General features: G+C 43.9%; 1 protein-coding gene and 1 pseudogene across 1 annotated transcript in view; one reads left to right on the forward strand and one right to left on the reverse strand.

The window, feature by feature from the left end:
* The first annotated feature begins 15,511 nt into the window (after nucleotides 1–15,511).
* The window catches only part of LOC146187130 (uncharacterized), an 80,318-nt gene continuing 71,308 nt past the window's right edge, over nucleotides 15,512–24,521 (forward strand). Inside the window, exon 1 of the mRNA XM_084607582.1 lies at nucleotides 15,512–15,671. The gene's annotated coding sequence lies outside the window, so the exon portion shown is untranslated. The remainder of the gene's footprint in view (nucleotides 15,672–24,521) is intronic.
* LOC146187131 (uncharacterized) lies at nucleotides 22,666–23,934 on the reverse strand (annotated as a pseudogene).

Raw genomic sequence — 24,521 nt, forward strand, 5'->3', positions numbered from 1 at the left:
TATGGCCCTCTTCCTACTACTTCCACTGGAAACCGGTGGATTATCGTGGCAGTAGACCATCTGACTCGCTACACTGAAACATCACCGTTACCCTCTGCCTGCGCAAGAGACGTTGCTTTGTTCCTTCTCAACAACTTGATTCTTCGCCACGGGACTCCGAAGGAACTGCTCAGTGACCGCGGACGCGTTTTCTTGTCCGAAGCTCTTGAGGCACTACTGAAAGAATGCCGCATCATTCACCGCACCGCAACTTCTTACCACCCTCAGACGAATGGCCTGACCGAGCGCTTCAACCGTGCTCTGAGTGACATGCTGGCCATGTACGTCAACGACGCTCATTCCAACTGGGACCAAGTTCTTCCCTTCGTAACCTACGCGTACAATACTGCGATACAGACCCCCACTGGATTCTCTCCCTTCTTTCTTCTTTACGGACGCGAGCCAACCTGTACAATGGACGCGCTCTTTCCCTACCGCCCTGATGTCTCTGAATCGACGCCACTCTCGGACGCCGCCCAGTACGCAGAAGAATGCCGTCAGCTCGCCCGTTCGCTTACAACGGAAAACCAGTGGCAACAAAAACACCACCGTGACACCGGCGAGCCTTCTACATATGCACCTAACTGCCTGGTATGGCTCTGGGTCCCTGCCACAACCACCGGCCTTTCAACGAAGCTTCTTGCTCGATATCATGGTCCATACCGAGTCCTCCAACAAACATCTCCTGTCAACTACGTAGTTGAGCCGGTTACGCCCTCTGCGGACTTGCGTCGCCGTGGACGCGAAACAGTTCATGTCAACCGAATCAAGCCATACTACGATCCGTCTGCTCTGTCGGCTCCATAAGTCGCCAGGGTGGCTCCTTCTCTACCAGGGGGAAAATGTAGTGTGGTAATTTGCGTATTCATAGCCACTGCCATGCATCGCGTGCTGGCGCGCTCGAGGACGAAGTTGGTCGCTGCCTTGCTGATTCGCCACGCCTGACGCTCCGCTGCGAGTTCCTCCTGAGCGGCTATATCCATCTGGATAAACACACCCCTACAATATATGTATATATATATATATGGCCCCGGCCGAAACGTCGGAAAGAAACCGTTGTTTTCGTTTGTGCGCCCCTACCTCATTTTACACATATTTCTGGATCCTGGAAGACTTTTATGAAATATATATATATATATATATATATATATATATATATATATATATATATATATATATATATATATATATATATATATATATATATATATATATATATGAATGGAAAGGCACGGTGGCACGACCAGAATGCGGATCGCTGACCCCTCGTCTTTTTCACGCAGTTCTTTGCAATCTTGCTGCCGACATCAGTGGGACATGACCGTCCACAGCCATCGATAGAGGCCTGGGCGAAGCAGCTGATCTGCAATCAAAGTTTCCACGGGCGGAATACGCCCCCGATTCCGGATTGTTGGAACTGCAGACAAGGCCGCTCTGTCTTTGCTTCACTCGGCGTCAACGGTGCTACCCTGGTGGAGGAACTGCCAACTCGGAGAATAAAACCAGAGCTGTATCTTCCATAGGCCAATGGGCACGGTGGCACGACCAGAATGCGGATCGCTAACCCCCTCGTCTTTTTCACGCAGGTGAGAAAATGTTATGTAAAATGCTATCGTTCGAGCGACCCGTATTTGGTTGTGCTGCCGTGCCCTGGGCGGCTGTGTGTGTTAACTTGCGATTTAGCCAGTACCATTGTGAATATATTACTGCTGTCCGGTGATGTTGAAACCAACCCGGTACCCGACCTCGCCCAACTCGCTCACCAAATACAAAAGATTGCTGAAGATATTAAAGAAATTAAGGATGGACGCTTAGCATCCATCGACACGAAGTTTTAAACTCTAGCTATTCTTAACAGCAAAATATCAAACTGTATGGAGGAGGTTGCTAACCTACAAAAAGTTATCTTCTCTTGAATCTAGAGTGGAGGACTTGGAAAACCGTTCTCGAAGATCCAATCTAATAATGTGCGGTATCCCAGAAGATCCAGAGGAAAATATTGCTTCCCTTGATGAATGAAAAAGTTTTGATGGACATTCTTAAAATCGAACCTGTTAGCATAGAAAGAATTCATAGATTAGGACGGCCTGCGACGGATAAAACTAGGTCCATAATATTTAAACTGCTAGACTACCGAGACAAAGTAAATGTGTAAAAAACTGTCACAAATTGAAGGGCTCTAACTACGCAATAGGCGAGTACTCCTCAGCTCGGGTGAGAGAAGTAAGAAAACAGTTGTGGAAATGGGCAAAATCGATTAAAGAACAAGGATACAAAATGCCGCTAATTTATGATAAACTGCGCCTAAATGGCCAGTTATACCACTGGGATGACACGAATGATTGCGAAGTCCTTGTAACTCATCTTAGCAGTCCAGACAACCAAAAAAAGCACGGATGATTTGGAAGGCGAGGTGTCCCGTCGTAGCATTTCAGACAGCCAAAAAACACAAAATCCTCCAGGAGAGGCACTGAAACCACGCCCCAGGCGGAAACCACAGCGCCGCATATAACGTTCGCAAATGTTAATGTCTGCAGCATTCTGAACAAAACAGATTGGATCGAATCACTGCTTGTTGGAATTGAGCCAGACTTCATGGCAATAACAGAAACTTATCAGCCGATATCTTGGATGGCGAGATTACACCTCCAGATTACGTAATCATACGCAAGGATAGGCCTACACGTGGCGGCGGTGTAGCCATTCTAATAAAAAAAATCACTTCTCTGTACTGCCGGATGTTCAGGGTGCTGAGGCAATCTTTTGCAAATTGAAATTAGGCTCTCGCGTTATCATAGTGGGGTGTGTCTATCGTAGTCCTTCATCCGACCATCTCTCAATGTCATCCTTGTATGATTACATGCAACGCCATGTTCTAGGCTCTGGACTAATCTTATTAGGAGATTTCAATCTGCCAGTTATAAACTGGCAATCCTTATAGTTTCACTCCCAGAGTTCCGAAATAATTCTAGATGTTATGCTTCAATTTAATCTTTGTCAGGTAGTAAATAAGTCGACACATGTACATTTTCTTGTACATACAATACATGTACAATTTTTTGTACATACAATGTACAATATTTTTTAGTAGCCACTTTTCAGCAGACCAGGCAGAACTCGAATATATTGATGGCATATCTGACCACAAATTAGTCCTATGCATTCTTCCTATTTATAAAACACAGCCTCCCACTAAGTCTAAAACTATCTATCACGATTACAGTCATGCTAAAGATTTGAATATCCTCGATCACTTTATTTATAAATTCACGGCATTTAAAGAAATGTCCAATCAGCCTTCGACACATATTGAATCTTTATAGTGCAGATTCAAACTGTTTTCTTCTGTATTCAGAATTACGTACCGACGAAAACAAAACTAACCAGAAAACACAACCCTTGGATAACACGAGACGTGATTCATGCTAAACGCAAAGTTAAAAGACTAAGAAAATCAGCGAAGATGAAACGCACACCTGGACTCGGAAATCGTCTCGCTGAAGCCATTAGAGACTTGAAATCAAAGGTAAACTCAGCTAAAACCAACTATTTCACAAATACTTTACCTAATTTTCTCAAAAGCTCCCCCCCAAAATTTTGGAACTTTCTCAAAGCCAAAAAACAAAACAAGAACCAGAACTCACAAGAACAAGGTCTTAACTGTGCTAATAGCATGAATAAGAACTTTAAATCTGTTTTTACAGTTGATGATAATGAGCTCGCGCCCATAGCCCCTTTATATAGGTTACCTCTAGCCTCTTTAAATATAAATGAATCAGGTATATTGAATCTTTTACTTAAACTAGACACAAAAAAGCCCCTGGCCCGGACAACATACCAAACATATTTCTTAAACGATATGCCGAGTGGATCACCAAATATTTATTCATACTATTTAATAAATCGCTATCAACAAGCGCCTTACCCCAAGAATGGAAAATCGCCAAAATTATTCCTGTACACAAAAGTTGAAGCAAGAGTGAACCCTCTAACTTCAGACCCATCTCCCTAACTTGCACAATATGTAAACTTCTCGAACACATCTTGACCAAGCATATAACCACATTTCTCGAACAACAGCACATTCTGATACCATCCCAGCATGGGTTTCGGAAAGGACTTTCCACTGTTACTCAGCTCTTGGAACTAATTCATGACCTATCATTGAGCATCGACAGTCAGAAACAAGTAGATATGATTTTTTTTACTTCTAAAAGGCATTTGACCACGTTTCACACAGAAAACTTATTAATAAATTAGAATTGAACGAGTAACATCAGGTGTGCCTCAGGGCTGCGTCCTGGCTCCAAATTTATTTTTAATTTTTATTAATGATCTACCCTCTTATGTCAATGCTAATATTAAACTTTTTGCAGATGATTGTATAATTTACCAGCAAATTAATACTCCCGATGACCACATTACTCTAAACCGCGCTGCAGAAGCCGTATCCAAGTGGTGTGTTGACTGGAAAATGAACCTTAATATTAGTAAGTCTGCTCTTCTAACAATAACGAGAAAAAAAGTCAGTATTCATATTCCTATATCGTGAATAATATCCCCCTGACGCGAGTTAACAATTATAAATACCTCGGTGTTATAATATCACATGATCTCAGATGGGAGTCGCATGTCAACTATGTGACATCAGCCGCATTAAACGGCTCCTGTTTCTCAGAAGATACCTTCGTCGAGCCCCGCCTTCAACAAAACAACTTGCATATAACGCTTTTGTTCGGTCGGTTCTGGAATATGCGACTGTTGCTTGGTTTCCTCACACGAAATGTCTCATAAGTAAATTAGAATCCATCCAAAGAAAGGCAGCTAGGTTTGTGTTTTACATGTACAGGTATACTGACTCACCGACTGAACTACTAATTGACGCCGGCATTCTTACTCTGGAAAATAGAGCCAAACTTGCACGTCTTAAGCTGCTTTATCAATTGCTGCATAACCAACTTAATCTTGATAAAACTAAGTACCTCAGAGGCGAGACCAACTAGGCATAAATATAGCCAAACACTAAGAGAATATTCTTTCAGCTCTGACTGCCTGAAATATTCCTTTTTCCCCTTTGCAGTAAGAGAGTGGAATAACCTTCATCATCCCATAACTAATAGTACATCACTAGATACTTTTGCAGAACTTGTTGAAAATCACCTCCTGTCATTATCACATATTCCAAATGTCATCCTAAATAGTTAACTTCATGTTTAGTGCTACATTTTTCGTTCATATTGTTTCTGTGTAATGCTATGTGGGCCATGCCTAACCTATCAGTGTGACCATGTTTGCCAGGCGTCGGTGATCTTCCCTGTATAACTGTATAATGAAGTGTGACACTGTATTCCCATCGTTTCACCTATTAAGTTCCTTTTAAGACTACGCACTCTGCATCTGACATTTTTAGCCATGTAGTCCTTTCCCCCCTGATATGCTTTGTACTAAATGCCCTTCCAGTTAAAATCCCCAGTGGATTGACAGTATGTCTAAACACACACACACACACACACACACACACACACACACACACACACACACACACACACACACACACACACACACACACACACACACACACACACACACACACACACACACACACACACACACACACACACACACACACACACACACACACACACACACACACACACACACACACACACACACACACACACACACACACACACACACACACACACACACACACACACACACACACACACACACACACACACACACACACACACACACACACACACACACACACACACACACATATATATATATATATATGTGTGTGAAGGAAAGAAGCCAACCGTCGGCGAGGCCAAGGAAAGCGTTGGGGATGGTACTTTGTCTTTTTTTTTGTTTACTTAGATAATCACAGAAATTAGTAATGAAATTTGTTTAGGGGAAAGATAATTAGACACAAAGTAGAAGAAAAGTATATATATATATATATATATATATATATATATATATATATATATATATATATATATATATATATATATATATATATATATATATATATATATATATATATATATAGCATAATTAAATAGACGTACTTGGTTGCTAGAGGTCCCATATAAGTGAAACATTGCTTCATACTGTTTCCAAGTTTATTTGGAGTCGACGTTTCGGCATGATCAGGGCTCCTGCCGAAACGTTGACTCCAAATTAACTTGGAAACAGTATGAAGCATTTTTCAATATATATATATATATATATATATTGTTACGGGGTTTATTTAGACAGATCTTAGGATGCGCTAGAGATTAGCACGCCAGCGCGGGCAGAACCAGCTTCCTCTTCTTCTTCTGCTTATCCCGCCAAGCCTCCTCTTCTTCCAATACAGGACCGCGGGAAGTGCGTGACACTGCCCCCTTCGTAGACGATGCTCACCGGGCGAGCAAAGGTTCGTCACGTTGATAGCAGGGCTTCATGCGGGCCACGTGGACTACTTGGGTGTTCTGAGAACGACGACCTTGGTTGGTCAGGCGAAAGACTACAAAGTTGACTGCGCTGAGGCATTCCAGTACAACGAAAGGACCAGTATAGTGGTGCAAAAGTTTCTGGGACAAGCCGCGCTTACGCAGTGGCGTCCAAAGCCACACCAAATCACCAGGGGTATAATTAACATCTTGATGATGCTTGTCGTAGCGTTGCTTGTAGCGTTCCTGGGAGGCAAGTGTGCGAAGTCTAGAGAGTCGACGAGCTTCTTCAGCCAAAGAGAGAGTATGCGCGAGTGAACTTTCAGCAGGGAGTGAGAAAGGTAAAAACGTGTCCAGAGTAGTTCGTGGAGGTCATGCGTAAAGAAGGAAAAACGGACTGTAGCGTGTCATTTCGTGCCTATCAGTGTTAAAGGCGTACGTTATAAACGGAAGGACTTCATCCCAGTTTTTGTGGCGGGAGTCGACATACATTGCGAGCATATTGCTAAGCGTACGATTGGTGCGTTCGGTAAGACCGTTTGTTTGTGGGTGGTAAGGAGTTGAATGGTGAAAATGGGATGAGCAGAGGCGAAGTTCCTCTACAACTTCTGCCGTAAACTGTCGCCCACGGTCGCTTATTAAGACACGAGGAGGCCCATGTCGAAGAATGATAGACCGTAGGAGGAAAGCCGAGACATGAGAAGCAGTGGCTGACGGTATGGCAGCAGTTTCACAGTACCGCGTAAAGTAACCTACGCACATGATGACCCAGCGGTTTCCGTTGGAGGATCGGGGAAATGGTCCTAGAAGGTCAATTCCCGCCTGTTCGAATGGTGCTCGTGGTGGCGTTATAGGCTGAAGATGGCCTGGCGGAGAGCAGGTTGGATGCTTGAAACGCTGGCACTGGAGGCAGCTGGCCACATAACGTGGAGTAGTTTGACGCATCTTCGGCCAATAAAAACGTTCCTTAGTCCTGTGCAATGTCCTTGCGAAACCCAAGTGTCCAGCTGTGGCATCGTCGTGCATTACCCGAAGAACCTGACACCTAAGACTTGAAGGAACTACCAGAAGAAACCGCGCACCTACTGACGAGTAGTTCTTCCTGTATAGTAGACCGTCACGAATGCAGAATGAGGGCGGAGGGTTCCGGGAACTTGCTGCATCAAAAAGCGGTGACAACTCCTTGTCGGTCCGCTGCGCAATCTTGAATTCACCAACATCGGCGAAGCTTGGAGAGATGGCAGCATATATTCGTCCAAGATCTCATTGTCGCAATCAGTAGTTTCAAGCGGCAACCGTGACAGGTAGCCAGCATCGCCGTGCTTACGACCACTCTTAAAAGACACAGTAAAATTGAATTCTTGCAGGCGCAAAGCCCACCGAGCAAAGCGTTCACAGGGGTCACGAAGGTTTACAAGCCAACATAAGGAATGATGGTCCGTCACAATTTTAAATGCACATCCATAAAGATATGACCTAAACCGTTGCACACCGAAAACAACAGCTAAGCATTCCTGTTCAGTTACTGTGCAATTACGCTCAGCCTTGCTCAAAGAGCGGCTTGCATATGCAACGACATGTTCGTTGCCATTGTGACGGTGTACGAGCACAGCACCAACTCCAACTGCGCTGGCGTCAGTGTGAAGTTCTGTTGGAGCTGATGGGCAGAAGTGGCGTAGTACAGGCCCAGATGTCAAAATAAATTTTAACTGGCGAAAGGCGGAATCACCATCGGCAGTCCACTTGAAAGGTACATCTTTTTGCAGAAGACAAGTAAGGGGATATGCTAGGTCAGCAAACTTCAGAACAAAACGCCGGAAATAGGAGCAAAGCCCCAAAAACATCCTCAGCTGTTTTAGCGATTTCGGCGGTTACCAACAAGTGACAGCTTCGATCTTTTTGGGATATGGCCTGATACAATCCTTGTCTACAAGATGTCCTAGTACCACAGTCTGGCGTTCTCCAAAACGACATTTCTTGGAATTCCGTACCAGACCAGCGTTCTCAATACACTCCAAGACAATCTCTAATCGACTGTTGTGTTCACGAAAAGTAGTCCCGAATATCACTACATCGTCCAAATAACACATACAAATGTGCCACTTCAGTCCGCGCAAAACTGTATCCATGACTCTTTCGAACGTGGCTGGAGCGTTACATAATCCAAACGGCATCACATTAAATTCATACAGCCCATCTGGGGTGATGAGTGCCGTCTTTTCTTTATCTTCCGGGTGCATGGGGATCTGCCAATAGCCTGATCGCAGGTCAATTGAGGAAAAAGAGGAGGCAGAATGTAAACAATCAATGGCGTCATCAATACGTGGCAGGGGACACACGTCCTTCTTGGTAACAGTATTCAGCCGTCGATAATCAACACAAAGTCGCCATCTGCCGTCTTTCTTTTTGACTAGTATCACAGGGGCAGCCCACGGACTAGACGATTCCTGAATGATGTCCTTATGCAGCATATCACGAACTTGTTTTTCGATTGTTTGTCGCTATGATGGGGATACACGATAAGGCTTCTGACGGATTGGATCAGCAGTCCCAGTATTGATTCGGTGCTGAGTACGGGAAATAGGAATCCGCGGTGGTGAGTCCCGAGAGAAATCGAAAGCCGCAGTGTGTTTCGACAGAACTTCTACTAAACTGTAACGGTCACTTGTTGACAGGGAATTGTTAACCATGGCAAAAAATTTTGTCTTTTGTACTTCTGAGCATGCGGTAGGCTGGGAATTGTCTGTGGTGCTGAGCACTGCCACTGATTTAAAAGCATCTTCGCCAAAGTTGGCAAGTTTTAGACCGCGTGGCAATACAACAGGTTCGTTAGAGCAGTTAGTCGTCCACAAAGAAGAATGGCCATTCATGACTGAGATGACGTAGCGGGGAATAAGAATACTTTTCTTTCCGCAGTTGAGGGTGCGTGGTTCAACCACAGCGTCTAAATCATAACTGGCACAGCTTGAACTAACAACTTGTATAAACTCTGCTTACATTGCTGGAATAACTATGTTGTCCGAAACCGAAAGCGTGCTGGGATTGGTCCGCGAATTTTCGCACAGAGCAGATTCAATTCGAGTGCTCACAGAAATGTCTCCGTTGCGAAAGTTGAGAGTGGCCCCGCATTGTTCCAGAACATGAGTCCAAGAATTACGTCATGCGTTGATCGAGCAAGTACTGCGAATTCAGTTCGGAATGTGTGGCCGGCGATAACAAGATTCACGGAATAGACTCCAAGTGGGTTCAGCGTTTCGCCACCAATACCACACAATGTCACCGCACTATCCCAACCAAACATAATTTTACGACCAAGGCAGTTTTTAAAAGCGAGGCTTATAATAGAAATGGTTGCACCTGTGTCCAACAACGCCATAGTTTGTACACCATCCACAAACACTTCAATTCGGTTCTTTAACATCGAAACGGGCAGAGGCATAGGTAAGCTAAAATCATTTGTGACGTCACCTCCATCGGCCGCACTCACTAGCTTCCCGGAGGTGGCGACCGTCGTCAGAGAGAAGTGGAGCGTCGTAGGCGCCTAGATGGTGGTGTCAGGCTACGGTCAGAGGCCGGGGATTCGTTTCGGTTCAGCGCCATTCTGCGTTATTGTCGGCTGGCTGTTGTTCTGTACTCATTCCGGCCAGGTGTTCTTCTGTATGAATCATCATTGTCTGCAGGAAACCTTGCACGGGAGTTCACCCACTGTCGGCGATACTGCTGGTACGGACGGCGATTGCGGCAAAAACGCAAAATGTGGCCGATCATTCTACAGGCATAGCACACTGGCGGCTCACGTTCATTCGATGAATTAGGCTCGTCGACGCTTGGATTAAGCGCATTGTGTTCTGGATGTAGTCGACGAGGAGGTCGAGAGTGCTCGCTGTTGTAGGCTTTGATGGTGAGAGGTTGCGTGTTTGGGCGATGAGCTGCAGAGCATCGGATGTCCGAAGGAGTTGTAACAGAGGGAGCATAATCGGTAGAAGATGGGCCATTGTCTGCCGAAGAGGTGCTACTGTAGACGGGTTTGACATGGCCCCCAACATCTTGATGCCTCCGAAGCTCCTCGCGGACAATCTGTCGAATTGTATCTGCCATGCTCGTCGCTTCAGATACATCCACACTGGCGACAGTTGTGACATTAGGCAACCGACCAAACTTCGGAATGATACGGCGTCGCTTCAAACCTTCAAACGTGCGGCAGTGTCGTGTTACATCAGCAGTAGTATTCAAATCCTCCTTGCAGATGAGAAAGCTGTACACATCTTGCGCTATTCTTTTGAGGAGGTGGCCCACTTTGTCTTCCTCTGTCATTCCAGCATCAACTATTCTGCATAGCTTGAGGACTTCTATATAAGTTGTGCAGGTCTCCCCCGGTACTTGCGCTCGCTGAGCCAGAGTCTGTTCGGCGCTCTTCTTTCGAGCATCGGCATCGCCGAATCCCGCTATCCCGCTCTCATTTTTTCCATGAAGCGATCCCAGGTGGTAAGGGATGCTTCATGATTGTCAAACCATGTTAGTGCAGTTTCTTCAAGAAAGAATACCGCATTCGCCAGCTTGGTATTCGCAGCGGTTGTATTTGCTCACCCGATTGTAGTGGATGAGCCAGTCATCCACGTCTCCCCCAGGCTTGCCATAAAAGTGTCGGGGTTCCCGATAATGCTGTGGGGTGGTCGGTTGTGCTGCTGGCATGGGCGGCGTTGAAACATCTGCTTGCGCCATCTCTGTCCGTAGGGGGGGTAGCCCAGCAATTCTTCTGCTTCGGCGGTGTAGGAGAGGTTCCGTGGTGATCTTTAGCCCGCAAACTCCACCACACTTGTTACGGGGTTTATTTAGACAGATCTTAGGATGCACTAGAGATTAGCACACCAGCGCGGGCAGAACCAGCTTCCTCTTCTTCTTCTGCTTATCCCGCCAAGCCTCCTCTTCTTCCAATACAGGACTGCGGGAAGAGCGTGACTATATATATATATATATATATATCGCAAAGTTATAACTTTGCGAAAGTAGCTAGTACCTGTAATAGATACAATTTCATTAGGACAAACGTTCTATTCTTTAGAAGCGCAGAGAACACATACGTCTCAGAAAGAATCTTTCTTGCATAAGGGGATGGCTGTTTTGTGAGAATGATCAATGGGACGCGATAAGTAATAGGGTCTCAGAAAGAACTTGTTGACTCAGATGGAACGATAGCATAATTTCTGGAGCAAGGTTATACGACAAACCTTTCGGCACAAAGCCAATATGGAAGACTCAGATTAGTTTTCGTTTCTGTTATACTTGTTGCTTTGTTATAGTTAGAAAAATGAAGCTGGCTGAATTATTCTGGACGCGTTCAAGTGAAGTTAAATATTCATGGTCAGGATCCCAGACTGCACTTGAATATTTAAGATTTGGGCGTATTAATGCTTGCTAAATAACTGATTTCAAGTTATACGGTGCGCGAGAAATATTAAGTTGCAGATAGAGTAGTGTTCTCTTAGCGTCGATTACTGCTCAACCAAATGAAACCTTCAGTTTAGGTCGGATGAAATGTGAATGTTTAAGTATTTATAATAATTGATACTGTCAACTGTACTATTGTTCAGGTAGTATACAGGGGACGGATTACCAATAGGGTGACGCCCATTACCTTGCTTTTGTTAATGTTTAGTTCCAACAGCCACTTATTTCAGCCCTGAATTGTAGCCGTGAGTTCGTTCTGAAGAATATATCATTATCTTTTTTAATCTGGCGAGAAATAACGCAATCATATGCAATTAATTGTACGTTAGATGACAAATGAGAGAGGTGATTATTATTATAAATAAAAACTGTAGTGGTCAAAAAACGGAACCTTATGAAACACCTAAAATACATTAGTGAATGGTGAGTTGTAGCCGTTAGCGCAGACATACTGTGAGCGATTAATGAGGAAGCAATGAACCAACTTGGAAAAGTCGGTGTCAGTATTTAGGAGACTTAATTAGAACGAAATGATAGCAAACTTGACGAAATGTTTTCGAGAAATGTAGAAAGGTACAGTCAACGACTCATGATTTCTCCATTATATGATATAAGCTATTTTGAAAAAAATTAGTTAAGCCGCAGTTGAATATGATTTGCGGAATCCATGTTCGCGCTGTAGGGAAAAATGAATCCCTCTTGAGAACATTTACAAATGTGGTGGATATGATATCTGTTGCAAACTGGTTAGTTTGCAACAGGTGCTATAAGAAATATAGAGCGATAATTAGCAGGAGAAGACTTGGTCCCAGATTTCTGGACAGGAACAATCTTCCAAATTTTTCATTATTCGGGAAGTGGGCCAGTGAGTGTTGAAAGACTTTGATTAAAATAGTGAGCTATAGGCACAAATGTTTTTAAGAATTTAAAATTGACCAAATCGCACCCTAGTCTAGAATGGTCTTTTAGTGTAATAATTAAACGAGACATATCAGCTGCCTCAACAGTCACCGGGGACATTAGAAAAGAATTAATCTTTAACGTTTTAGGCTCGTTATGTATATTTTGGAGGCAGCTTTGTAAGCAGCCAGTCACTAGGTAGTTGCTGAACGTTTTGCTGGGCGATGAAGGCGTTTTTTCTTGTGTGATTATATTTAAATGGGCGTTGTACCATGACGCATTCGAGTTAGAAACGATGCTGCGTACCGGAATATATATGTTTGTTAAACTCTAACTTCAACTGGAAATATATTCCAGTTTGGCTGAATGGAACGATCGCAGAAGATTGAAACAAAAGGTTTCATGAATATGCATAGTATTTTCTTATTCGCCTTAGAAGGTTTCGGGCGCGCTGTATCATGATAAAAATTAATTCATGAACGGCCACTAATACCTGAAAAAAGAGTAATTGTGGATACAGTATCGGGTGTATAAGTCAGAATGAGATCAATCTTTTTGAGGAATTAGCTGGTTTCTAGTTAGTTCAGTAATTAGCTCTGCCAGTGAGGATGTCGAGCATAAGTTAATGAATTCATCACTTTGCACAGAGAAGAGAGACAGACTGGTAATCGCATTAGTGTTGCAAACAATGTTAGGAAATTAAGATCTCCGAGTATAATTATAGGAGCAGTAGGGATTGCGGTAACTATTTTGTTAAGGCTGTCATGGTGTTCCTTTATAAACGTAGGCGGAGCAGGGGGATATCTGTATCATGTACCCGTATTAATTTACGGTAATCAAAAGTTAATGACGCCCACATTATTGCAAGGCTAGTGCTAATATTGATAATTGATGAAGGAATATCATAAGAAGCAGCGAGTAGAACGCCCCAACCGCGATGAACCAGCACATTACATCTATACATGCTACAAATAGCTGCATTATGAAAAACATCATGGTCTTCAACGTTAGGTGCGAGCCATGTTTCTTTAAGAGCAACAGAATGCGCAGAACAGGTATCAGTAATGCAAGATAACGCATCACGTTTATATATGATACAGTCCTATATCTTTAGTAGATATAACGGACAGTTGTGAATTGGAAGAAAACTGCAAGGAACCACCCACTCGCTACCCGAGATAGCAGTGGCGAATGACGCATCTAAACGACTTGCAGTGTTATCAGTGCGTGTCCTTAATTCTTGAACGGTAACCTATATTGCGTAATATATGTACAGCCTGCTATTAATGGACAGTTTATCGTATGTTAGCTTGAATTTTGGTGACTGAGGTTAAGATTTCGTAAAATCGCTTAGCTTTTTGCGCAGCTAACGGGAAATCTTCGTTTACGGTGACATCTTTAGATTTCGAACCTCTGCGCAGTGGCAGCACTATAACTCTCATTGTCAACTTAGTAAACATTGTGATAACGGGTGCGACATTTGTTAGCAATAAAAACACCAGAACGATTGGCAGGATTAAATGAGTCAGTGAAAAATGACTCAAACACAGTCTTAATACGATTTGTGATTTTCTTCTGTTTAGAACCAAGATTCTTGAAAATCACGACCACCACAGAATATTACATTGTGCCTAAAGGATCGATCTTCTGGATCGTTCAAACGTGACTGTAAGCGGTAGTTCTTTTAGGTTTTATTTTTTTTTACTAATCACTGTGTCCTTGTGATTTGTTTTGATAGATGGCCGAAAAAATCTTTTTTTTTTCTAGATCCTCCAGTGGCTTGCGAATAACGGTGTTTTCCGACTTTATAGATATTTCACTGGGTTTACGGAATTTATATCCGCGGCCAACTCATCTTGACACTTCGCGATTTGTGACAAACGGGTGTGCAAATTTTTGCACATCTGGAAAAGGAGAGTGATTTGCTTGACAGGTTCATATGGTACATTTTCAAATGCAGTGGGAGTGGGTTCGCGCATAAAAACAGGGTTAGATTCGATGTCCCCGCAACATAACAAAAGGGACCACATCGAGAAGCATTCACACAATATCTCGCACAACGTTCCGGAACACGGGTACACTACTGAGTATCTGTCAATAGATTTATTTGCCTGTAGTATGAAAGTTTACACACCTGCATGTTGAAAGAGTGCTTGATCAAGACGATGGCTGGAGCAGTGTACCGGTTCCCAGGCACATACAGTTTACATCAAGATGACCTAATTACAGCATAATTATTACGCTGTCTTTGAGCAATACAGACAGGGAACTACTGGGTGCGACTCAAATAATTCCATTGTAGTAGTAGAAGAGTTTATTAAAGCGCAACAATGTTCTTTCGCATAGACACCATAAGGCGCATAATGCCGTAGTACTCTTTGACGTTTCACACTCAAAGTTTTCTAGCTTAGCTGTTAACTTTCTGCCACACCTGTGCAACAAGTTGAAAGGAAGCAACGGTCAAGACGATGCTAGTGTATGTACGTTATTTAATCTTACAGACTGCATCGTCAAACCACAACAGCGCTCCCAATTTGATGAGTTAAGGTTAGCATATCGAGTTCCATGAATCAAAGAACTATGATATCTGTAGCGCATGCGCAAATGAGCAGCGTCCACGGTAGATGCACGCCGCTTAGTATCCCCCCCATTGTTATCAATCGCAGCGCGAAATTCTTTAATTCTAGAGGACACGCCTACCGAAAAACTTCCTGCGTCCGCTCAGTCGATACTGTTACCCATGCTGGTGGCATCCACAGCAACGCTTGGTTTGCATCAGGAATCCATTCGTCCTGCAAATGAATTGGTTACGTCGCGTCTAAGCTCCACAACAGACCAAAGGTAAGCTCTATTTCGTGTTATTGTTTATGTCAGTTTAGAATGTCGTTGTATTGATCCAAGATTCCATAAAGAAAAATAAATGAGCTCACAGTGTTGAAGAGCAGTTCGATGTGCGAACAGACGAAGCAGATATGAGACGACTCAGAGCAAAAAAGAAAAACAATGCTCATTCAGTCGACAGCTATTACATCGCCGTCATAACAATGCTTTCATTTTCGCCTTCCACTGCATGGCTACATTAGTCTACTTTAACACTGCTCGTTCTCTAGAAATATCCTGTCCAACAGTCTCTAGAGGAACAAATTCCGGCGCTGTCTGCGCTAATTATAAAAAGATTAATTAATAGATGTAGACTGCGTAAAAACAGAAACGCACAAGCTACCCAGGGACAAAATAAGAACATGAGACACACACAGTGTCGTGTGTGCCTCGACTCCTTTTCTTGTCCCTGTGTAGCTTGCGCTGTTCTGCCTTGAGGTGAACCTACTAGCCCGCGATGTGTTATACCGTGTAAGTTAAGGCAACATAATTTCATTTATAGCCGCTTAACTGAGGTCACCAAATAAGTTAGACTAACACGTTTTGAGGAAAAGAAAATCTTGGAGCGGTTTGCTTCCCTTTTCGTACCACAAGTTTACAGATTAAATCAACGTTTGCAGAGCATAGCTTCAGCTATGCATGGCTAAGCATAGCTCGACCATTGCTTCAGATTGCTAAAGCAGTGGTTCTGCGAGCTAGCACAGCCTACTTGAACAAGATGCAGACTATTACAATGATGTAGGTCGTTATAAAAATAATTCGCCGCGGAAAACGTGCGCAAAAAAAAACAACACTGCTCTTTCTTGTATCTCTTTTTGGTGTGTGCAGCATTGGAGCTAAATCGTTTTATAGTGGCTGACACCAAACTAGCCCTTTTATTGATTTATTTCTTAATCCATTCCTCGGAATATCTCCTGCCGCCGTATTTTGGTGGCTGTAAACGTCCTTTAAACGACGTATTCCTGCAGACGGCACCACAAAAAAAAAAAAAAAGAAAAAGAAAAAAAAAAAACCTACTTTTCAACCCAAGCAGAACCAGTTCAAAAAGTCGGAATCTCAAATTTAAGTTACACCAAATGGCCATATCAGCAGGTACAAGTGCTAAAGGTAAGTAGGATTAGATGTAAACAACTGTGTGCGTTCCCGGCTACCAACTGATAAGTCCGATTTCACTCGGGTCATCCACCGCAGCCAAGAGAATTGCCAGCTTTCTTGAGGCATATTAAGATTGAAGACAAAAACCTAGTTTGTGCCCCACTAGCAGCGAAACCTGGCATTGCCGAAGAAATAGGGGTCTCCGGAGCGTCACATTGTTCAAGCAGTACGGAGACGTCATCACCTAGCTGGTCAAAGTGCAGCTGACGCAAACATAGAAAGGACATCTGCCTACGCGGGACGTTAAAGGTCGAAAGCATTCAGATTGGCGCCGGAGTAGTCGCGAAGGTTCCTGTAATGAAATGAGTTTTTCAGCTAACAAAAAAATTGTACGTCTGAAGGGGGGGAGGAATTGAATTTGGAACATTTGAACTGCTAGGCAGAGAGGCTAGCCCCAGGCCACGAAAGCTATTGTTATCATGGTATTTATTACAGAAATATGGGGTATAATTATATGAAGGATTATAGATGCTCTATGCAACGCCACAAAAATAAAGAGAACATCTAAGCTCCATCTTTAACGGTATGGCGTGATATTGTAGGCTACCAGCCCACTATAACCATCTCGTATGACCGTGCCTGCGTGGCCTAAGGGATAAGATAATGCAAGGAACCTGACAGGCTGATTGTGATATCAACCCTCCCATATGAAAGGAGAGGCCTGAGTTGTCATCTCCATCCAATCGTAATATCACGCAGCGCTACGTCAAGTTAATGCTTGGCCATATCAGCTGCCAGATGTCGCCTGACAGTGCCATGCTGGTGATATGTCTCTCACAACGCCGGCGGACGGCCGCCGACGCCGGATGTTCGGTGAACGCGGCGTTGAACACTATCGCGTTAAAAGGCAGCTCCATTATACCCCGTGAGAGAGCACTAGAGAGCACTAGAGCACCAAGAGAGCGTGTCACTGCGGTTGAAAGCCGTTGTGTTGTTACACGTGCCCCAGTTGGACAGTTATTGGAGAGAAGGCTAGCTGGTCCGAGCCGAATGCTGATGGATGTAGTCAGTGTGCGATGCAGTCAGTAGTTGCGATAGTGACAGGGGTACAAAAATTGTCATAGAGTATTCCGAACAGTCATGTTATCGCATGCAGCTAAAAGGGAGTGGGTGTGTTCGGTCTACTATTAACCTGAGATTGAATAGTTTTATCTTAATTGTCGATAAGATTGGATTAAGGGTTGATAGCATTTCATTATTGAATTATCTTGTTAGATTAAGGTGCTTTACGATGAATTACAGAGGTTTCAGCGTGTACTCACTGTATTAGGGTGGATCAAGTTGCATAACAAGACCACTTAATATCAGAAAGTTGGGAGGAGCTGCCAACTCGGGTCGCTTTATCTTTGAGGTGGGAAGGTTGAATACGAATCAACCTTCCAGTGCTCTTCGACGCCGAAGCAGGCCGCTAATCTTTGGCCATGTAGGCATGTTCACAAGACTTTGCTAAAGTGGGGCTTTATAGGTCGCGTGGTAGCCTAAGCTACGGCGTCATACCCAAAGGTAAGTAAGTGTCGAATCTAATTATTTTCATTTTTAATTGGCGCTTTTTTATCTCTATTGATTCTCTCATCTGGTATACATGCTCAGTAATATCGCTCAGCCACGTGCCTTAAGAAGAATGATTATGCAAGCAAAAAAAAACGAGAATGGCAACACAGTAGTTATATTAATAATGGGCGTCAAATCAGTGCTGTACGTACCTCTTTAAACATCCTTGTGCTACATAGACGTGTCTGTTTGCTTCATATGCACCGGAATATTCACACTGATATTAAGAACTCATAATTACCCAGTACACGCTTTCGAGTACACTGATGTACTTTTCATTTGAGAAGCGCAAAAATTGACATGCAGTTAGACGTTACCCATGTAATGGCATTGCACTTTGCAAAGTACAGCCACATGAATAATCCTTCCAGTATCCGCTTAAATTTACCAATAATGTGGCATATTCTATTCACGCGAATCTTTATTTATTTAGCCGCCAGCATGCGGCCTTATCATTGTGATTGTAGCGACCGGACTGGCCTCGCGCTCTTTGTTTCATCATGCTCGATATTGAGAAACGCACCTTTATCCCTTTCCTTGTAGAGCGAGGTGAGCCAAATTCATCTGAAATGATCGCAGTCAATCACAACTGTCTCCGTCTTAATCTGGACTTTGTCAGTATATGGTTTATCTAGATGTTACTGCGCCTACCTTACGTTGAGCACTGCCAAAAGCAACGGGCAGGCCTACTTCGACGACTGACGAGTACGCTTGCTGTTATCGCCGAATTGCTTAGTCCTTTTGCGAGTGCTAGTCAGCCCTATAGAGAGTTTATTTCTGTGCAACACCAGTCTCCTCGTTTGTGGCTACAGGGTTCATCACCACTATGTCACAGTATTTGACCTTTTCCAAAAGTTACTCCGCTGGACAGGCCGCCATTGGAATCTGACCCTGGCAACGTTTAATGCTAGAACCGTAGCTAGTGAAGCTAGTTTAGCAGTGCTCTTAGAGGAACTAGAGGGTATGAAATGGGATGTCATAGGGCTTAGTGAGGTTAGGAAGCCAAATGAGGCATATACTGTACTGAAGGATGGGCATGCACTGTGTTATCGAGGTTTACAAGAGAGGCGACAACTAGGAGTAGGTTTCCTTGTCAATAAGTATATAGCGGGTAATATAGATGAATTCTATAGTATTAATGAGAGGGTGGCAGGCATCGTAATTAGGCTTAATAAGCAGTATAATCTGAAGGTTGTACAGGCCTACGCACCTACATGTAGTTATGACCAGGCAGTTGAAAGCTTCTACGAAGATGTAGAATCGGCAATGCGAAACGTAAAGACGCAGTATACTGAACTAATGGGCGACTTCAATGCCAAGATAGGAAAAAAGCAGGCAGGAGACAAGGTAGTAGGTGACTATGGCATTGGTTCTAGGAATAGCAGGGGGGAGTTACTAGTTGAATTTGCAGAGCGCAATAACTTACGAATCATGAATACCTTCTTCAGCAAACGGAAGAACCGGAAATGGACATGGAAAAGTCCTAACGGGGAGACTAAAAATGAAATCGACTTCATAATGTGTTCAACCCCCGCCATTATGCAAGATGTAGTGGTAATCGGGAAAGAGCGATGCAGTGACCACAGGATGGTGAGGTCCCGATTTAGCCTAAATCTGAAGAAGGAACGCAGCAGATTATTAAGAAAGAGACCCATCAACGAACTAGCGGTTAGGGGGAGGGCAGAAGAGTTCAGGATCTCGTTACAGAATAGGTATTCAGCTCTAACCAAAGATGGCGACATTACCCTAGAAGCAAGGAACAATAATTTCAGAGATATCATTACTGAGTGCGCGGTAGAAGTAGGCGGTAGGATAGTTAGAGAGGATACCGGTAAGCTGTCTAAGGAGACGAAAGATTTGATCAAGAAACGCCAGAGTATGAAAGCTTCCAATCCAACAGACCAGATCGAATTGGCCGAGATATCAAAGCTAATCAATAAGCGCAAGGTGGCCGATATAAGGAAGTATAACATGGAGAAAATTGAGCATGCTGTACAGAACGGGGGAAGCCTTGAAGCGGTAAAGAAGAAATGGGGCATAGGCAAAAACCAGATGTATGCGACAAGGGGCAAGGCGGGCAACTTCGTCACGAATATGGACAAAATAGTCAAAGTAGCCGAGGAGTTCTATACAGATTTCTACAGTAGCCAATGTAGTCAGGACCGTGATGAGATTGGCGGTAGGGAAAAACAGTCAGACGTTCCATCAGTGACGAAGGAAGAGGTCAAGAAAGCACTAGAAACTATGAAAAGGGGGAAATCAGCTGAAGATCAGATAACTACACATTTGCTGAAAGACGGGGGGGGGGGGGGGGAGGGGGGATATCATGCTAGAAAAGTTGGCCACCCTGTATATGCAGTGCCTGGTGTCATCGACGGCACCGGAACCATGGTAGAATGCACACGTTATCCTCATTCCTAAGAAAGGGGACTCTAAGGACCTTAAAAATTACAGACCAATCAGCTTACTGTCTGTTACTTATAAGGTATTTACTAAGGTAATCGCTAATAGAATCAGGACAACCTTAGACTGCAATCAAGCAAAGGATCAGCAGGGTTTCGGAAACGGTACTCTGCTATCGATCATATCCATACCATCAACCAGGTGATAGAAAAATGCTCGGAATATAACCGGCCCTTATACATAGCATTCATTGATTACGAAATAGTATTTGACTCAGTTGAAACCTCGGCGGTGATACAGGCATTGCGAAATCACGGGGTAGACGAGCCGTACGTAAAAGTGCTGGAAGACATATATAGTGGCTGCACAGCAACCATAGTTCTGCATAAAGAGAGTAACAAAATTCCGATAAAGAAAGGAGTTAGGCAAGCAGACACAATCTCTCCAGTACTATTCACAGCTTGCTTAGAGGAAGTATTCAGAGACTTGGAATGGGAGCAGTTAGGGATAAGGGTAGATGGAGAATACCTCAGTAATCTGCGATTTGCTGATGACATTGCCTTGCTAACCAACTCGGGAGATGAACTGCAAATAATGATTAACGACCTAGACAGGAAACGTAGAAAGGTAGGCTTGAAAATCAATATGCAGAAGACTAAGGTAATGCTCAACAGCCTCGGGAAGGAACAGCAGTTTACATTAGGTAGCGAAGTACTGGAAGTAGTAGGCGAATATGTCTACTTAGGACAGGTAGTAACCGCTGATCCCGACCATGAAAAGGAAATAACAAGAAGAATAAGATTGGGATGGAGCGCATTTGGAAAGCACTCGCAGATTATGACTAGCAGCTTACCGGTATCCCTCAAGAGGAAAGTATACAACAGTTGCATCTTGCATGTACTCACCCACGGCCGCTCGATCTCCCTTGGGAGCGGCCCGCCGAAACCGCCTCGCGGGCTGCGATTGCGGAAGTGTCAGCTTGCGCCGCCGCGGCGGCCGTGGCGCTGGGTGTCGGTGAAGGAGTTGAGGCGTTGAGGCGCTGACGGGGCGCCGGGCGCATTGGTAGCGGAATTGCTGTCTGGGGTTTCGCGGTAAGCACTGCGATTCCCAAAATGGTTCCGAAAACTTTCGTTCAAATCCTTGCCAATTTGGATCTTGTGACACAATATTTGTATGCTGAGGGTCCTCGTACGTTGCCTCGGAGCTCTGCGATTTAGCATTTTAAAATTGCGTTTAAAGTTGCTGTTTCGTTATCCAGTAGTATTTATAATGATCCAAATGAGAGAATGAGTTAGTCTGGTATAATTTCATATTTTTTGATGCGTATATAAAATGATCAGGGGTACAAACACAGATGCTTATGATATCCCCCATGGTCAATTAAATTTACAGCACTCAAATTTGTGCAGAAAACGCAATTGAGAGTGTAATAACAACCGGTGACAGTGCTTTTTAGCGCGCATGCTCAACTTACGCTTTTTATTTGCGGCGCAAAACATACTCAATGATTTTTTTTTTTCGGAGAAAGCGCTTCATCAAATAGAGAAATATATTCCTGTGCAGTGTTGTATAAAAAAGACGGCGAGTAGTAAAGACTTTCCGGGAGTAATTTGACTACACTTCCGCTTATGGAGGGCATAAATGCATATTGTGAATTATGTCTAGGAGGTGGGGCTAAAGAAGTACCATCTGCTTCTGACGAGGCCTTCCCTCCAAACTTGCGCACCTGACAAAACTCACAAGGATGCTTATGTATCTTTGATACAATTATATATGTGCACCATACAAAAATGAAATGTAATATATAAAAACACTTTAACAAGGCCTTTCGTCCAACATGTCCTGTCTATAAACGCAACACTTTCCGGGGCAGAGGCTTACGCGAAAGTTTTAGAATACTTTCCAGGGAGCTATTCACGTCTCCTGCCCATTTGGCAAGGAGTGGCCTCAACATTTCCTTGACAAAAATAGCACAAAGTTCTTCACAGTGTTGCGGGTTTACGCAGTCTTTGCACCACATCAGAGGGCAGTCCTTGAGGTGAGGAAGCACGGCGTCCGAAAGAAGTCTGGAAATGCGTGTACAGCGACGAAGTTTTGCTGACAGAAGGGCTTTCTCGACAAAGGTGTAGACAAGCTTGCATAGCCACACAGCTTCAGGGCGCGCATAACTAAGACCTCCTTGGTCAAGGCCAGGCATAAACGTGTATGCTCCATCGCGTGAAGGCTTTCCTTTAAGCAGCAGCTTGCACTCAGGGCACGTAATCTGAAAAAGTAATCACGTGCGGAATTTATCATGTCTTAGTTTAAAAACGAATATGCTCACCTTTTGTTCGCAAATGAAAACCAGGTACCCAGCCAAGTAAGTGAGCGGCGCGAACTCAGTTTCTGAAGGTACTTCGTCGTACTTCATGACGTGCTGAATTTTCCAAAGCACAGCCAGCGCGTTTTCTGGAAATGCTGGATTTTTCGCTTCGCAGGTGACATTTGCAGATCTTAGTGACGCTTGAGACTCTGAGTTGAATGGTGCATTTCCATACTTGGCAGCCTCCAAAATGCCTACCTCCAAATTAATATTTTCATTCGTTCGTGAAAAAAATATAAAGAAACGTAATGTAAGACCACGGTTGAGTTTGACTGCAATATATGAAACTTGCCTTGAGCAACTTTTCCGCCATGAAAACAGCTGTTCTGGCGTCTATTCGGTTGTTGCCGCCGTTGAATTGGCGGAAGCAACTGAACAGAGACTCAACAGGATCAATGTTAAATGGCCGGGTGAGTACGTACTTGAAGCTAAAAAAAAGACTTAATTAGGGACACTATTTTGGCGCCATGGACTAAACGGCTGCAGTTAAATTAAGTTTAATAAAATTTATACTTACCCGAGATCGGTCAGCAGATACTCGACCACAGCGACTGTTGACCTCGTCGTCATGATAGTGGCTTCATACGTCTCCTTCGTGAGGAACTTTGCCCGAGATCCCGCACTAGTTCGCACTTTGATGTATTCGAGGAAGCTGATAAAGTCGACCTCAAGCCAGGTGAGCCGATCGTCGTCTGCTTTGACAAATGTTGTTTGCCTTGATTTCCAAGCGGAGATGTGGAGATCATACCACATACTTATTGCCTTCATAAGTGTGATGGTCGATCCACAGTGCCTGAATTCTGATGGTTTTTCGTGGGAGTCGGGATGCTCCTGAAGGTATTCCAAGGTGCTGATTACGACAGGTGAAAATATTAATGTAGCGCGGCATACTTTCATTTTCTCTAGATTGTTTGGCTGCACGTGAACTCGACTTAGAAGTCGCACTGGCTTCACCAACAGGTGCTTCTGAATTTCGTAGAGCGTATTGAGAAAAAAAAAAAACCACCTCTAATAGGCTCTACCCCATCAAACATCTCTCTCTAGGAGGCTGGTTCTGAGATTCTTGATGAGATGATTAGGGTCAAATCAGAGGAAGAGAGGCTCACCTTCGCGTACTGGATGAGGAACAGGTTTCAACGTATTGTCATCGGACATGTCACGGAACATCGCGGTGTTGGTCTGGTGGTTGTCGGTAACAACACGAACAATGCGGAATCCAGCTTTTTCAACCGCCTTGATTACATCTAGCGTCAGAGTGAGCAGCTGGTCATGTTTGATATTGTAAAAAAGTAACCGACCGGAATAACATAGGGTGTGGACAGCCCCCTCACTACGAAGCA

This window comes from Amblyomma maculatum, chromosome 6 (assembly GCF_055883805.1).
Source record: "Amblyomma maculatum isolate TAMU_Amacu chromosome 6, ASM5588380v1, whole genome shotgun sequence".
NCBI classification, from domain to species: Eukaryota; Metazoa; Arthropoda; class Arachnida; order Ixodida; family Ixodidae; genus Amblyomma; species Amblyomma maculatum.